Here is a 14,646-nt window from a genome sequence, read left to right as displayed (position 1 = left end):
ATAATCCTGATGATTTCAGGAACTTTCTCCGGATGACAGACCCCGTATTTCACCGTTTGTTGGCAAGCCATCACTCCGGAGCAGAGGCTAGTCACCACCCTGCGGTACTTGGCCACGGGGAGAAGCCTGCAGGACCTCAAGTTCTCAACAGGCATCTCCCCCCAGGCTCTGGGGATCATTACCCTGGAGACCTGTTCTGCCATCATCCAGGTCCTGCAGAAGGAGTATATTAAGGTAAGATTTTTATCCTTTAACATCACATTTTATTGTATTTAATATATTATAAAAACCCACAAGCATTAGCGAGCGAGTAAAGAAGGAGGGAGTGGGACTTTAAATGAAGCCAATGGTTTGCAAGCCAAAACATAACGGTGGGTCAATAAGCTTTATTGCATATTCATGCAAACAACGGTATCAAACAATGTCAAAATTAACACTGGGTAAAATGTTGGCATTGATAACCAAAGATCAGCATAGGGATCATTACATTGTTATCAAGGGTATGACGGATAAATTGAGTAATAACATGAGTATGAGCAATATTACTAAGTAAAAACAAGGGGTCACCAGGTGTCAGAAAAAGTAGATGGTTAATACAAAGTAATGCCTGCCTGATATCTGGCCTCAAAATTCTGTTAAAAGGTAATAGCCTGTGTAGCGTGGGTTTGGAAAAGTAGAAGGGGACTGGTAGCTCGACGCGTTTCGTGGTTCACGACCACTCATCCAGAGCAGACATGTCATGTTTCTGAAATTTAAGATAATAACATGGGTCAAAAAGGTTGAAGTGGGTACATGAGGGCAGGTAATCCCCAAAAAATAAAAGTACTCACAACAGGCATAGGTTGACGGTGAATGGCCAGCTGCGGCAAGCCGTCCGGAATTACTGCAACCCGGAGCTGAGGCGGGCATCCCCGCTGCGGCGACAAATACAGGCACCCCCCGAATAGATACAAAGCCACGGGGCACCCTAGAGATAAAAGTGGCAAATGAGTCATGGTGAATGAGGGAATAGAAGTGCAGGGAGGGGAGGTGAGGGAGAAAAGTGGGGGAGAAAAGTGAGTGAGGCTGGGGAGAGGCCAGCAAGTGAGGAACCAGCACATCATGGGGAGGGGAAAACGGGTAGTGAGTAGGGTGAGGAGGGTATTACCTGTGGAACATAAGGTTAAGTGGTAAATCCCGCTGGGACTCCTCCCATTCATTGCCCTGCGTGTGTGACGTTGGCGGGCTTCCCCGCGGCGGCGCCTATATATGGGCGCTCTTGGTCACCTGGGGCGGTGCGGCGCTCGAGGCACACTATTGTGTGGTCGGTGGTTCTCTCTCTATACCACTTAACCTTATGTTCCACAGGTAATACCCTCCTCACCCTACTCACTACCCGTTTTCCCCTCCCCATGATGTGCTGGTTCCTCACTTGCTGGCCTCTCCCCAGCCTCACTCACTTTTCTCCCCTTCACTCTTTTACCCTAACTCCACTTCCCTCACTACGGATCTTCACCCCCCCCACTTCCACCTCCCTCACCTCCCCTCCTTGCACTTCTATTCCCTCATTCACCATGACTCATTTGCCACTTTTATCTCTAGGGTGCCCTGTGGCTTTGTATCTCCTCGGGGGGTGCCTGTATTTGTCGCCGCGGCGGGGATGCCCACCTCAGCTCCCGGTTTGCAGTAATTCCTGATAGCTTGCCGCAGCTGGCCATTCACCGTCAACCTATGCCTGTTGTGAGTACTTTTATTTTTTGGGGGATTACCTGCCCTCATGTACCCACTTCAACCTTTTTGACCCATGTTATTATCTTAAATTTCAGAAACATGACATGTCTGCTCCTGATGAGTGGGCGTGAACCACGAAACGCGTCGAGCTACCAGTCCCCTTCTACTTTTCCAAACCCACGCTACACAGGCTATTACCTTTTAACAGGATTTTGAGGCCAGATATCAGGCAGGCATTACTTTGTATTAACCATCTACTTTTTCTGACACCTGGTGACCCCTTGTTTTTACTTAGTAATATTGCTCATACTCATGTTATTACTCAATTTATCCATCATACCCTTGATAACAATGTAATGATCCCTATGCTGATCTTTGGTTATCAATGCCAACATTTTACCAAGTGTTAATTTTGACATCGTTTGATACCGTTGTTTGTATGAATATGCAATAAAGCTTATTGACCCACCGTTATGTGTCGGCTTGCAAACCATTGGCTTCATTTAAAGTTCATTTAAATACTCCCTAAAATAAATGTTATACTGATGTTGGCCAAGAATGTTTGTGTCTAATCTGCTTTCCCTGTTTATGTGCAAAATTATTAATTTATTTTTCTTGTTTGACTTCACAGTTTCCTTCCAACCCACAAGAATGGCAGTCTGTGGCCTCCAACTTTGCCCAGCGGTGGGACTTTCCTAACTGCGGAGGGGCAATTGATCGGCAACACATCCACATCGTCCCACCACCCAACTCGGGGTCATACTATTAAAATTATAAGGGGTTCAATAGTATTGTGATGTTGGCAGTGGTGCCGGCTACTTATGAGTTCCTGTATGTGGACGTGGGGAAGAATGGCCGGATGTCCGATGGTGGAGTCATCGCCCAGACGGAGTTCTACAGGCGTCTCCAGAATGGCAGCTTGGACTTGCCACCTCCAGAAGACAATGTGGAAGGACTCCCATTCATCTTCGTTGCGGATGAAGCGCTGGGGGACCATCTTATGCAGCCATTCCCGATGGGGACCCTCACCCCGGACCAGAGGGTTTTTAATTATCAGCTGGCCAGAGCCAGAAGAGTGATGGAGAACACATTTGGAATCATGGCCAGCCAGTTCCGCCTATTTCTTACACCCATACACATGGCGGAGTATAAACTGAATCATATCATCCTGGCGTGCTGTGCTCTACACAACTTTTTAAGGCGAAATTCTGCCAACTATGTTGGGCCTGAGGCCGGAATTCAAGTAAATGAACCAACCCTGACGGTGCTTGAAAGTGGCCGTCCTGGCTTGCCCTCCCTGAGTGCCCGTGAGGTCCGTCTTAGATACCTTGATTACTTTGCGGGTAGGGGGGCCATCAATATGCCAGACAATGTCTGATACATTTTGAAAATAAAAAATCCTTTTAACCACTAAAATCTTTGGTGACTTTTACTGCTTGTGTTTCTTTTAGCTGACCCTGACAGAAATTTGGGGAGTCCTGAAAATGTCATGATTGTGTAACCTTAAAAAGCCTTGTTGGGTGTTATTTACTAAAGGAAAAGACACTTTGCACTACAAGTGCACTTGAGCCTGCACTGAAACTGCACTTGTAGTGCAAAGTGGATTTGCCCTTAGGAAATAACCCCCATTGTCACAGAAAACACCAATTCTACCTTAACAAAATTTTAGGAGCATTGAAACAATAATCCACACATTCTTGAGTATCAATCTTTTTAATACCAGCACAATCACATGTGCATTTCTAAAAGGTTTTTAAAACAAACCAACATGTTTGTTGTATAACAATTTTTTCGGTCACATTAATAAAAGTAGAAATGTCCATTTAGGGTAAAACGGCATGTTTCAAACAAACAAGAAATACACAAATCTGAAACTTACAAAGTTCACCTTTTGTAGAAATGGAAGGCAATATCAGACATGAGTATTTAGAAACTGTGTTTGATATTGCGTTCAGATGGGGTGAAGTCACCCCTGGAAAAGCCAAATTTTGAAGATGCACACAAATTGCTGAATGTCAACATGTGCTAGCTGCTATCATGGGGGATCAATGGACGTGTTTTTGGGTGCAACCCCTTCCTCTCAGCTACTTTATTATTGAGGCAGGGGTTGCACCCCAAAAACGCCTACATTGATCTCTCGTGATGGCAGATAGCACATGTTGACACACTGTGTGCATCTTCAAAATTTGGCTTTTCTATAAAATGGCAAAAAAATTTAAAAATTTTTACATGAACATGAAAGTTGCCATTTTAAACAGTAAAGAAAAGCACATAGAGCAGCACGAACGTTAGAAAATTAAAGAATAGGAACACAGGACAACTACTTACTTTTTTTGCAGCACTCTCCTGATCCTTCTGTACTGATCGTGCTCCCTTAATTTGCGGTCCGACCACCGCTTCCTGAGCTGATCCCTGGATCGTCGTACCCCGAAATTCTTCTGCAGACTTTTGACCACTTTCGCCATTATCTTGGCCTTTCTCACATTGGGGATGGGGTAAGGTCCATACTTCCCGTCATAGTCGGCCCTCTTCATTATGTCGACCATCTCCAACATCTCCCCAAAGGACATATTTGAGGCCTTAAATCGTCTCTTCCGGGATCGGGACGTTTCTGGCTCCGGGATTTCCTCCTCCTCCTCCTCGTTGCTGTAATTAGCACGCACCTGCTGTGTCTCCGCCATGTGCTCTTCCCCCACTGCGCCGAACGAGAAGGGGCGGGGAATAGACTAGAAAGAACGTCAGGGGCGGGCGGAGTTTCACGCATGTGCAGTGTATATAAAGGGTAACACGCGTGCGTAGTACGTACGATCTGTGAACGGAGGAAGGAGTATCGGAGGTAACGATCGTGATAACGAAGGTTAGATTTAAATTTGGGCCTATACTGCTTCTAGACTGAGGCCTGTATTTGGACAAGTTTAGAAGACCTTAGGCTGACATTAGGGTTTGTCTGGTGTTGTGTCTTGCAGTGAAAATGGATCTAGTCAATGATCAGGACTTTATGCCAATCTTCATAGATATGTTCAGGGAGCTGCCTTGTCTGTGGCAGGTAAATCACCCTGATTATAAGAACCAAACAAAGAGGAAGGCAGCGCTGGATAATTTGCTGGAAATTGTGAAGCCGGTGATCCCCACGGCAGACATCACCTATTTGAAGATCCTAATTGGTGGCAGGGGGGCACTTATCTAAGGGAGCACAAGAAAGTCCAGGATTCCTAGAGATCAGCAGCAACAGATGACATTTATGTCCCCAGGCTGTGGTACTATGACAGGCTGCATTTTCTGGCAGGTCAGACTGAACCCAGGCCAGCACTCTCCACTCTTCCTTCCATGCTTCCTTCCCCCCCAGCTGAGGCTTCTGACGCCCAACCTGGGCCTTCCAGGCAGCAACATGTGCAGGAGCCCAGCTTGAGCCAGGTATAGCATTCTTCTAAATATTTCTGGTTGTCCAATCAATGATGTTAAATAGATGTTAGTTTGGAGTACTAATTTATGATTGTGATTTAGGAACCAAAAACTAAAACCATGTCCCTTTTTCAAACACAGGGAAGTCTCAGCCAGGAGGTGGCGGGGCCAAGCAGGTTGCCCGATACCCAGGTCCCTCCCCTCCGCCTTCAAAGAAAAAGTGGCAGGAAGAGCAGTAACCTGGAGGAGGCAGCAATAGGCCTATTTTGGAAGGCTACTGAGGCCCTCAGAACACCCCACAGTGTGGAAGATGATTTTGCAGAGCTAACTGCATGCAAAATGATGCAGATGGAGGAGGGCCAACGACTCTTATGTGAGTTTGTAATTTTGGAAGCTCTAAATAAGGGGTTGAGGGGCCAACTCACATGTGAAACCCACAATTGTCAGCTCACCCATGGTCCTCCTCCTCCTCCGGGTCCTACTCCTCTTCCTCCTCCAGCCACACCTCCAACACCAGAGCCACAGCCAGGAAGGAAGCGCGTAAGGAAGACCAGAGAGTGATGACCTGGGTTCAGTCTGGTCTAACAAAAGATGCAGGCTCTTGTATGACCACAGCCTGGGAACATACATGTCATCTGCTGCTTTCATAATCTCTTGGAATCCTGGACCAGACTGCACTCCCTTAGATATGGACTCCTCAGGCCACCAATTTTGCTGTAAAATAATTGATGTCTGCCCTGGGGGTCAAAGGCTTCGCCAATTTCTGATGTTTATCCAGCGTTGCCTCCCTCTTTGTTTGGTTCTGAGCCCTTAATAAAGGATTTTTTGTTTCAATTATACTCACTTATGTGTGTTTTCCTTCAAAAAGGAGAGTTTGTTTGTGAGGAGGCAGGTACATTTCAAAAATACAATGTGAAATTAACAAGAAACACCAACACCAAGCAATCTCCTTGAGATTAAATAATACAAGATAATAATGGTGTTGTGGTAACTTGACACACAAAACACACGCAAAAATATTCTCAAGTAAAATTTAAAAAAAAATAAAAACACGATCAGGCTTGAAAAAAATACAAACTCAAAAAAAAAAACATATATCTTTTTTGTCAGATGTGACAAATCAAAATATATTAATGAAATCACAATAAATAATAAAGAAAGAAGTTTGTGAGAAGTCTGTGTGAATATGAGCAGCAAAACTACTTAATTCTTCTCGCATTATAAAGAAGAACAGAGTGCGCTGCATTAAACAATTTTAAACTTTGCAGCCTGACGAAAGTGCTATATCCATTCCGAATGCTAATTTTACCAGACCGAGCTCTTCCATCTCGGAATTTCTTCTGAGCATGCGTGGCACTTTGTGCGTCGGAATTGTCCACACACGGTCGGAATTGACGCGATCGGATTTTGTTGTCAGAAAATTTTATAGCCTGCTCTCAAACTTTGTGTGTCGGGAAATCCGATGGAAAAAGTCCGATGGAGCCCACACACGGTTGGAATTTCCGACAACAAGCTCCGATCGCACATTTTCCATCGAAAAATCCGACCGTGGTACAGGGCATAAGCGTCACCTATGGGGATTTTTAGGAACCGTAGTTTGTCGCCTTTCCACGAGCCTGTCCAATTTTAAAGCGTGACGTATTAGGTATCTATTTACTCGACGTAATCATCTTTTATACCTTACAAAAAATTGGGGTATATATATTGTGATTTTTTTTTTTTTTTTAAATTTATGAAAGTGTATTTTTTTCCTAAAAAATAGCATTTTATAAAATGCTGCACAAATACTGCATGACATAAAAAATTGCAATGATCACTACTTTATTCCCTACGGTCTCTGTTAAAAAATATATAGTCAGGTCCATAAATATTGGGACATCGACACAATTCTAATCTTTTTGGCTCTATACACCACCACAATGGGTTTGAAATGAAACAAACAAGATGTGATTTAACTGCAGACTTTCAGCTTTAATTTGAGGGTATTTACATCCAAATTAGGTGAACGGTGTAGGAATTACAACAGTTTGTATATGTGCCTCCCACTTTTTAAGGGACCAAAAGTAATGGGACAATTGGCTGCTCAGCTGTTCCATGGCCAGGTGTGTGTTATCCCCTCATTATCCCATTTACAAGGAGCAGATAAAAGGTCCAGAGTTCATTTCAAGTGTGCTATTTGCATTTGGAATCTGTTGCTGTCAACTCTCAATATGAGATCCAAAGAGCTGTCACTATCAGTGAAGCAAGCCATCATTGGGCTGAAAAAACAAAACAAACCCATCAGAGAGGTAGCAAAAACATTAGGTGTGGCCAAATCAACTGTTTGGAACATCCTTAAAAAGAAAGAACGCACCAGTGAGCTCAGCAACACCAAAAGACCCGGAAGACCACGGAAAACAGCTGTGGTGGATGACCGAAGAATTCTTTCCCTGGTGACGAAAACACTACAGTTGGCCAGATCAAGAACACTCTCCAGGAGGTAGGTGTATGTGTGTCAAAGTCAACAATCAAGACTTCACCAGAGTGAATACAGAGGGTTCACCACAAGATGTAAACCATTGGTAAGCCTTAAAAACAGGAAGGCCAGATTAGAGTTTGCCAAACAACATCTAAAAAAGCCTTCACAGTTCTGGAACAACATCCTATGGACATATGAGACCAAGATCAACTTGTACCAGAGTGATGGGGAGAGAAGAGTGTGGAGAAGGAAATGAACTGCTCATGATCCAAAGCATACCGCCTCATCAGTGAAGCATGGTGGTGGTAGTGTCATGCATGGCTGCCAATGGAACTGGTTCTCTTGTATTTATTGATGATGTGATTGCTGACAAAAGCAGGAGGATGAATTCTGAAGTGTTTCAGGCAATATTATCTTCTCATATTCAGCAAAATGCTTCAGAACTCATTGGACGGTAATTCACACTGCAGATGGACAATGACCAGAAGCATACTGCGAAAGCAACCAAGGAGTTTTTTAAGGGAAAGAAGTGGAATGTTATGTAATGGCCAAGTCAATCACCTGACCTGAATCCGATTGAGCATGAATTTCACTTGCTGAAGACAAAACTGAAGGGAAAATGCCACAAGTACAAGCAGGAACTGAAGACAGTTGCAGTAGAGGCCTGGCAGAGCATCACCAGGGATGAAACCCAGCATCTGGTGATGTCTATGTGTTCCAGACTTCAGGCTGTAATTGACTGCAAAGGATTTGCAACCAAGTATTAAAAAGTGAAAGTTTGATGGATGATTGTTAATCTGTCCCATTACTTTTGGTCCTTTAAAAAGTGTGAGGGACATATACAAACTGTTGTAATTCCTACACTGTTGGATGTAAATACTTGGATTCCTATACTGTTGGATGTAATAATAATAATAATGTAAATACCCTCAAATTAAAGCTGAAAGTCTGCAGTTAAAGCACATCTTGTTCGTTTCATTTCAAATCCGTTGTGGTGGTGTATAGAGCCAAAAAGATTAGAATTGTGTCGATGTCCCAATATTTATGGACCTGACTGTATAATGTTTGGGGGTTATAAGTAATTTTCTAGCAAAAAAAATACTGATTTAAAGTTGTAAACAAAAAGTGCCAGAAAGTAGTAGGGCTGTTTAGTATCATCCAATACACCATACTGAACATGGACCTGAAAAATGCTGATGTTTTTACACCAGGGGTCAGTAACAAGATCATTTGGGAGAGTGGTAGAAAAGTAGCAGGAAGAGGTGTCCTGAAGGGTCACAAGACCACAAACTCAGGTAAGAAATTATGGGGTCTAGAATATTTTTTTAAGGCCAAATGTTGTATTGTGGGTCAATAAGTTTAAACAATGGGAACAAAAACAAATGCCCCCCCCCCCCCCGTGCAAATAGGTTACACACAAAGCACTATTTTTCAAGACACCGGATAACAGTCTAGTATCTGGTAGCAATTTTTTGAATGTCGTTAAAAGTATTTTTTTGTATTTTCCTCATATAACAAATTACACCACTGTGCAGTGCATAAAATCACTTTAAGGATTTTACAAATATTTCTTAAGAATCAGAACGCCTAACCATGTGTGCTGCTGTACCACATGTCGTGTGTTCTTAGTCTAGTAATAGGCCAAGCATAGTGCCACACTGATTATAAAGAAACCCTGGTAATAGTGCAGTCGGAATCTTTTAAAATACACAGTGGGGTTTATTTACTAAAGGCAAATCCACTTTGCACTACAAGTGCACTTGGAAGTGCAGTCGCTGTAGATCTAAGGGGGACATGCAAGGAAAATATAAAACAGCATTTTTGCTTGTACATGATTGGATGATAAAATCAGCAGAGCTTCCCCTAATTTAAGATCTTCCCCTCAGATCTAAAGAGACTGCACTTCCAAGTTTAGAGTGCAAAGTGGATTTGCCTTTAGTAAATCAACCCCAATGTGTTCAAGCTGGATCACAAGAATGGTTTGTTCTTAGGCAGACTTTTAGTAAGGTGTTGCTTACATATTGTTACAGGGCTTTGCTGTGCTGGCAGCTTCCTCTGAGTCTGGATTAATACAAGCAATAAAGTAGAACAGAACATCCTAATCATGCTTGTCTGCATAGCTATATGAGTTCTGTGATATATACAGCTCTTAGGCTCAATTTATATTCTGTCATAATAAGTTGGTACCACTGCATTTTTTATTTTTATGTGAATATATTTTATAGTCAAAGGAATAAGTATATATGAATGATTCAAAATAAATAGGTGAAAGTTTTACACTTGTAAAAGATTTGTTCAGTTGGTTGAACAATTTAAATATATCATCTTTCAGGGCTGCTATCAAAATTTTTGAGCGAATTAGAACTTGTTGTCAAAGGAACTTTTCTGCCACTACCCTTCCTATTTATAGAGAACCACAATGTTAACATGCATAGAAAAATAAAATATAATTTTAATGTAAATTTTAACAGTTATTTTTAAATATGCAGCTTTCATTAACATAGTACCGGGTGATCAGCCATGAAGGTCCTTGTTCAGGCATTTACTGTTAAGGGGGAAACCCTGTCCCCACCTGTGCTCCTGCTTTGTCACCTTGTCACACTGGCTTCTGATGGAGACCACAAGTGGCTATTTGAACACACACTAGGAACACATAAGTCTACTGTTGTCACCCTCTAGAAACCCACCCAGAGACATGCCATTTAGCTATTGCTTGAGTATATGCATGTAGATAAAATGTGGCTGCAAAGAGATCGGCAGCACAGAATTTAAACAAAAGATGAAAGCAAAAAAAGTGTATTTTAAAAAATGGCACTGTGAGGGAACCGTCCAGCACCCAGCTTGGGTGCTTCCATCAAGATATAGCTTCTTCCAGTCTGGACCTAGGAGCCAGGTATTATAGCTAAATAGTGCACCCAAGAATCTAGGCAACACTAGCTTAGGTGCTCTGGAACTGGAACTCACCTTATTGAAAACTCACACATAATTTATATACCACACAACATAAGTTAGGGCCTGATCACATTAGCCTAACAATAAAAACTGTAAACAGGAATATAAATACCATAGCTAATGAACAGCCAACATACACATAATGCTAATCCACAGCTAGCAACTAATAGCTGACAGTGATCTAATTAACCCATAAGCTAATTAACATAAACACATAACATAACCCCCAATAGTTTGATAACAAGTTAAAGTGGACACAGTATTAATCACCTCTTCATGAGATGATCAGACAAACAGAAACAATAGGTGACTCAATTAACAATGGGAATGCACACCTAGGAGGCACACAACGGGAGAAAGACACTTAACACCTTAAACAGATTATAATTATATCAGGAGACCCCATAATCAAGTTGCTTTGAGCTGATGATATCAACATCTGCTCTGAGTATCACAATCTAAAGCAATCATTGCTGGATTTGGGCATAGAGGCCCTAAATATGTATCTGGATCCTCCAGTTCCCAGCGTTGGATCCTCCAGTTCCCAGGGTCTGTGTGTTTTAGGGAGACATGGACTTGAGTCAAAAACAAGACCACGCCAAGTGTCCCACAGACACACCTCCCAAAGTGTAGTGTTTCCTTAAAAGCCAGTGCCCAAAGTCAGTAGGCAAAAGGCCACCTTGCAGTCCTCTCAAAAAGCCATTGTCCTGGTTGGGTCTGTCACAGGCAGTAGTTTACAACAATAATACACAATGCTTTTAAAAATGTCATTTACTTTATGGTTTACATCAGGGAGAACTGGGAGCTTTGGCATGGGGGCAAACACAACCAAGTGGTCTTTCATGGTAGGGACAGATTTATGCATGCTAAAGAAAGTACTGTGTTCCACGGTGCCCCTATAATGAAGAAAGGTACGTATTTCCAAAGTATATGGTTTATTGCAACTCACGGTTTTACATCTTCCAACATCAGCTTTCATTGTAGTTCTTAGCATTTGGTGACATGGCAAAATAAGTCATTGGTAGATTTCTTTCTGACAGACGCTTAGATCATAGGTCTGCCTGAGGAGCAGGTAGAGCAGGTAAGCTGTAAAATGCCCACTGTGTCTCTGCAGGTCTCAATATGATTGAGGTCTGAATGGTAAGGTATCTTTAGTTAGATCCACCAGTCCAACATATCCTGCTGGTACTGGCCCAAATATGCAAATACCCCCCAGCCCATTGCTCCCCTGGTTTACATACTGTATACATTAAACTTATAGGAGCATAATTTGGAAAAAAGTCTAGTTGACTTGCTGTACTGTATCTTTTGTTTGTTTATGTTCCATAAGGCATGTCGAAGAAGAGGTTGACCACTGAAGTAAAAATTTGGTGAGTGCTGTATAAGTCTTGGTCTGATTTACTTAATTAAATTAATAGGCATATGTAATTACCACCCATTCTAATTGTGCTAACGCAACTTTTTTTCAATGCATAGAACCCCCTCATTTCCAGTAATGACCAATTTGTTTCTCTGGACTCGATGGTGCTCATTCAGGCTGTAGCAGTGCATCGGTACAGTACTAAACAAAACTAAACAGGCAAAAAAATGGGCAATTGTGATGTCAGTAAAATAAACCATAAAAAACTTTGAATAAAACAACATCATGTTTACTAGTGTCTCAAAAACTGCCTACAAAAGAGAAAGTATAAAAATGTAACACTTGCATTTTTCCTTGTCAAAAGAAGTTTATTGAGTATACAATGTTATAAAGATACATAAAGTAAGTTTACAAGGATCTATAAAGTAAGCTCATTGTTTTACAGTAGGGTTTATATAGGTAAATATCATGAAATTTCAAATATTAAACATTGGGTTCACGTAAACCTAAATTAAAGATATATATCATTTCCTTAGTTACTTTTGTAGGTATTTAAATGATTTATACCTACTATACATATTGTTTACAAGTAGAGTGTATATAGGTCAAATAAATTCTGATAATGAGCTTTAATCAAAAGGTGGAGAAAAGGAAAGAGAAAGAAGAAAAAGGGTTGAAAGGTAGAGGTATGGTCCACAAGGTTGTCCCGCTCGTCAGTTTATTATTCTTTTTAGTTCTCTTTGAAGCCTTAGAATGGGTGTCTCTGTAAGTCATTTAATCTGTTACCATGGCAACAGGACAGAGTCATTGAAGTTTGACAGGGACTGTTGTTTTATCCAAGGATGCCAAAGTTTTTCAAATTTTGGAATTTGATTTTGATCGATGGCTACCATCTTAGCATGGGACATTTTATTATTCATTCTGTGAATTGTTTCTGCTAGTACCAATGTAGGAGATTTCCATGCCTTGGCCACTGTTTTTTTTGCAGCCGTTATTAGTTGGATCATAAGTTTGAATTGAGAGAGTGTTAACCATTCCGGTTTTAGATTAAGTAAAGTTAAATATGGATCTGGTTGTATTATTTTTTTAAATATTTTAGATGCAATCACGAAGACTTCCTTCCAGAAGGTTTGGATTACTGGGCACGTCCACCATATGTGTAAATATGTGCCTATTTCTGGGCATCCTCGAAAACAAAGAGCTGAGGTATTAGGTGAATATTTTGCCACTCTAGCGGGTACAAGGTACCAGCAAGTTAGGACTTTATAATTTGTCTCCAGTGCTAAGATGTTGGGTGAAGAAGACTTAGATGTGAGCCATATGTTAGACCAGTCCGTGTCTTCTAAAGTTCGTCCCAGGTCCTCCTCCCACCTCTGAACGTAAGAGGGTCTATTAAGATTTGCTACTCCATATAATTGATTATAAAGTGATAAAATTGTACCTTTAGCAAATGGATCTTTTGTACAGATTGATTCAAAAATGGATAATTGGGATAATGGTGTATCCCCCTTTAGGAATGGTGTATAGAAATTTTTGATTTGGAGATATCTAAATATCTCAGAGTTTGGTAGATCATATTTTTCTCTAAGCGATGGGAATGAAAGGAATGATTTAGATGCTATGAAGTCATTTAGTGTCTGAATGCCTGATGTTGTCCAAGCTTTAAAAGAATTTGGGTAGATCCATGCCGGATAAAAGGCCGGATTTCTGATAAAAGAAAGGAGAGGATTGTGTGGAGATTGTAACTGATATTTGGTTTTTAGTTTATCCCAGAGAGATAAGAAGTGTTTAGTTATGGGATTATGAATTTTAAAGCGGTCTTTAGGATCAAGCCATAATAAATTTGATATTAATAGAGGGTCATTTTCTGAAGCCTCTATAAATACCCATAATGGGATTTCCTGTTTTGCATGGTATTTGGACAGACTGGCCAAATGTGCTGCTCTGTAGTAGTTAGTAAAATTAGGGTATCCCAGGCCTCCTTTATTTTTGGGAAGATGTAGTGTGTGTATAGGTATACGTGGTTTAGAAGAGCCCCATATAAACGAAGTTGCTCTTTTTTGTACTATTCTCAAAAAATAGGAAGGAATTGGAATAGGGAGGACTCTGAATAGATAAAGCAATTTGGGTAGAATAGTCATTTTGATTGCATTAATCTTCCCTATTCAGGATAAAGGAAGTTGCGACCATTGTTTTATTAGATTTGTGATCTGTCTTAATACAGGAGGATAATTGGTTGAGAATAAGTCAGAATGAGATGCTGTTAAATGAATTCCAAGATATGGGATTGATTTTTCTGCCCATGTGAATGGGAGTGCAGCCCTAGCCGGGATCAATTCCATGTTTGTGAGTGAAATATTAAGCACTAGGCATTTCTTAGGATTAATCATAAGGCCGGATAGGGCTGCAAATCCATCAAGAGCTGGTATTAAGTTAGGACCAGAGACCTGTGGTGATGATAGAAAAAGTAATATATCGTCTGCAAATATACATAATTTGTGTGTAATACCTCCTACTTCAATGCCAGTTATAGTTTGGTTTGTTCTGATGTATTGGGCCATGGGTTCGAGTATAAGGGCAAATAATAAGGGAGATAATGGGCAACCCTGTCGGGTACCTCTTTCGATATTAAAGGCTTCAGATTTGTACCCAGCATATTTTATATAGGCTTTGGGTTTATTATATAATGCTTTGATCCATGTTAAAAAGTGGGGTCCAAAACCCCATTTTTGTAATGAATATTGCATATATTGCCAGGATACTG

The sequence above is a fragment of the Aquarana catesbeiana genome, linkage group LG05 (assembly GCF_042186555.1).
Source record: "Aquarana catesbeiana isolate 2022-GZ linkage group LG05, ASM4218655v1, whole genome shotgun sequence".
NCBI classification, from domain to species: Eukaryota; Metazoa; Chordata; class Amphibia; order Anura; family Ranidae; genus Aquarana; species Aquarana catesbeiana.
This window is presented reverse-complemented; position numbering follows the sequence as displayed.